This window comes from Lathyrus oleraceus, chromosome 5 (assembly GCF_024323335.1).
Source record: "Lathyrus oleraceus cultivar Zhongwan6 chromosome 5, CAAS_Psat_ZW6_1.0, whole genome shotgun sequence".
NCBI classification, from domain to species: domain Eukaryota; kingdom Viridiplantae; phylum Streptophyta; class Magnoliopsida; order Fabales; family Fabaceae; genus Lathyrus; species Lathyrus oleraceus.
The window spans coordinates 335,142,892-335,146,277 of record NC_066583.1 but is presented as its reverse complement, the minus strand read 5'-3'; the positions used below and the strand labels follow the sequence as shown (position 1 = coordinate 335,146,277).

At 31.2% G+C, this 3,386-nt stretch overlaps 1 long non-coding RNA gene across 2 annotated transcripts; it reads right to left on the bottom strand.

Moving 5' to 3' along the window:
- Positions 1–428: 428 nt before the first annotated feature.
- Positions 429–2,268, bottom strand: LOC127078389 (uncharacterized). Of its 2 annotated transcripts, none has more exons than XR_007787845.1 (4): positions 2,031–2,268; positions 1,140–1,464; positions 982–1,056; positions 429–721 (listed from the first exon to the last, which is right to left on the bottom strand). It is a non-coding gene; the product is annotated as an uncharacterized LOC127078389 (long non-coding RNA). The 2 variants fall into 2 exon arrangements; XR_007787846.1 differs by lacking the exon at positions 429–721 and adding an exon at positions 733–904.
- Between the last annotated feature and the right edge of the window lie 1,118 nt (positions 2,269–3,386).

Below are 3,386 nucleotides of genomic sequence, written 5' to 3'. Positions count from 1 at the left end.
TCCTAGTTATTAGGCAGAAAAGAAACTTTTCAGGTTTAAAAAAAACTTTTTTAGGGTTTTTCAACATAAACTGCGATTCTACCGTTTTCACGTGATATCACGACGATTCTTGTTGTGCCTACCAAAAACCGATTATGATCATTCTCTGGCACGGTGGGCAGTTGCAAGATCGTAAAATCATATGATCCTACGAGTAGGATCGTGATTTTGACTACCATGGTCTCATCGACCTTATATCATCGAATTAGATTTTAGACACACAACTATAATTTGACCTACAACATAACTACAAATTATTTTTGATGTCATCGAAACTACAATGAAACTAAATCAAAGTCACGTTGACTGCGATCAAAGTATCATCGGCCTTGTATCATCAATTTCAACACAACTACAATTTCTACTACAACAGCTAATCAAAAGCATGCTAACAAAAAACATTTACAAAAATCGCTATACCTCATCGTTCAGAGAAATCTCATCAGTAACATTTCCACTTAATAAATTGTGTCAACGAATCTTAAACTTGAGATAATAATATAATTGACATGAGGTATTCTAAACACAAGTTGGTCCAATACATATTTTAACCACACATCATCAAGAACAATTAGGATTTAAACTGGCTACCACCATATTCAAATTGCGGATTCCACTAAGGAACAACATAATTTGTATTCAAACTTTGTGTGACCATACAAGCTGCTTACAGTGACCACACCTTAAAATACAAATCAAATCATATCAAATTAATAATTATAAGTAAATGTGATGCAATAGTATATACTATGTTCTTAACAATTGATCGCTATAACACATTCCATTCCATTGTAAGTATAAGAAAATGAGAGAGTCATGATATGCTTAGTACAAACTACCGAACAATAGCAGATATATCGTAAACCTGAATGAAGAAGAAAAATCATTTTATCATAAAGTTCGACGAGACAATATTTTTTTTCTAAATTGATGTCGCATTACCTCGAGTTTGTTCTCCGCAATCATTAGTTTCTCTTGTAATTCCATTATATGATTATCTTGAAAAGGACATTTTGTCTACACATCAAAATCATAGCCTCATTCATGTCTGAGTAATAGTAAAAGGATGTTACTAAAATGAAACCCGATAAAAAACCAACCTCCAATTTCTATGTTTTCATGGTTAAGTTGTTCAGTTCAGAACCATACTTTTATGAAGAATCTTTAAACTTGACTATTTCACTACTTAAAGTTTTCACTTGAGATATTTGGTGGTTACAATCGTCCCACACTTGTTGCAGCTCGCTTCACAGGGATGCAAATTCACTTGCATAAGTTCAAAGATAAAGTGCTACAATACAGAACTGCTGCATATCAGCCACGTCAACACAACAGGTGCGAAAAGAGATCCAATCCTATGAGTACCATTATGTTGAAACATAAATAAAAACAACAATATTATATAAGCAACCAGAACCTTCACATCTGTATAACCAAATTACACCAGTGTTAACAGTGGAAACAAAAGAAAATGTACAAATTACATTCAAATAAACCCTAATCCACCCAATACCAAAGCTAACAGAAAAAACTAATATTCTTAATAAAGAACCAATTTCTTACTCAACAGAATTTTAGAGTATCACATTTAACCACATATTTGCCAAACTTGGGAGATCTAAGAGTCTTGAACTCACTCATAGTATATACAAATAAAGTAAGTCAACTTAAATATAAATGTTGATTTCTCTTATTCGTTATACCCAGAACAATAAACTACAAAATGAAGAAAACAGAGATAAATCAAGTTTTTTAGAATCACAAATTCAAACATTGAAATGTTCAAATAATAGGTGGAGTTTATAGCTTTAAATGAAGAAAAAATAAATAAATCAAGTTATTTAGAAGCAAATATTCAAACATTTAAAAGTTCAAATAATAGGCGAGGATCTTAGCTTAAAAATGGAAAACAATAAACATGCAGAAAAAAAGGAAAATCAAGAAGAATAAAAATGAAGGAAGCATGTTTTTGTGAGTTTCTAAAACAACACCTTCAAGCAAAGAGATTGATGGAGTCGGAGGGAGAAAGGAAGAGTGGGTATAGAAGTGGAGACAAAGTTGGTAGAGAAGTGGAGATGGAGAGAGAAACGAATGAGATTTTGGATAGACTTTGTGAAGTATCAATGTTGCTTTGGGAATTGAAAATGGTTAAAATTTGAAGATTGGAAAGTTTGTTTCAATTAAAAAGGAAAATATGTCGATTATTGTTCAAAAAGTGGAAGAAAATAGAAATAAAGGTAAACCATTTGATTGGAAATGGTAGTTTGGTTGGAAAAAGTAAATTTTAGACACAAAATATCCTCAAAATGATGAAGTGGCGAATTAAGAGAGAATGACACAGAGGAGTTTTCCAGGACATTGAATTTTCTTATATTATAAATATTTTTTTAACCAAAAAAATTATTTTAACCTAAATGACATATTTTTATTTTTTATTTTTTTCAATTGTACTTTTAATAAACTAAAAAAAAATAATAATAATAATAATAATAATAATAATAATAATAATAATAATAATAATGTGGACGTTTGTCAACCTTACTATGTGTTAGTAAAACTAATAAATTTAAATGTTAATAGTTATTTCTTCACCCCAACCCGATCTTGCGTTCCACTACTCCATTTTGTTGTGGAGTTCTTGGAGCAGAAAAATTATGATCAATGTCGCTTGTTTCACAAAATTCCTCAAAGAAGTGGTTTTCAAATTCACCTCCATGATCACTTTGGATAGTAACTATGCTAGTGTTCAATTTGTTTTGACAAATCTTGGAAAACTTTTCAAAAGCTGAAAAAGTGTCACTTTTATCTAAGAAGATGGTCCAACAAAATCTAGAGTAGTCATCTACTATAACAAAACCATAGTAGTTTCCACCTAGACTTTTAATTCTAGATGACCCAAAAAGGTCCATATGGAGAAGTTCAAGGGGTCTCGTTATGGAAACAATATTTTTAGTTTTAAAAGAGATCCTTGTTTGCTTTCGCATTTGGCACACATCACATAAGTGATCCTTTAAAATTTTGATTTTGGGAAGACCAACTACTAGATATTTTGCAATAACTTTATTTAGTAAGTCAAAGTTGACATGCACTAATCGCCTATGCCAAAGCCAAGAGTTCTCACTCGTGGAGACGAGACATTTAGCGTTAGTCAAAGATACTTCATTCAAGTTAAGCATGTATACATTATTTACCCTCCAGCCCTTAAGCACATCATTCTTTTTATCATTATGTTTAATCATGCAACAATCTTTTGAAAACGATACTTTATATCCTTTGTCACTTAATTGGCAAATACTAATGAGATTGTGCTTAAGGCCTTCAACTAAAAGGACATTTGAGATAGTAGT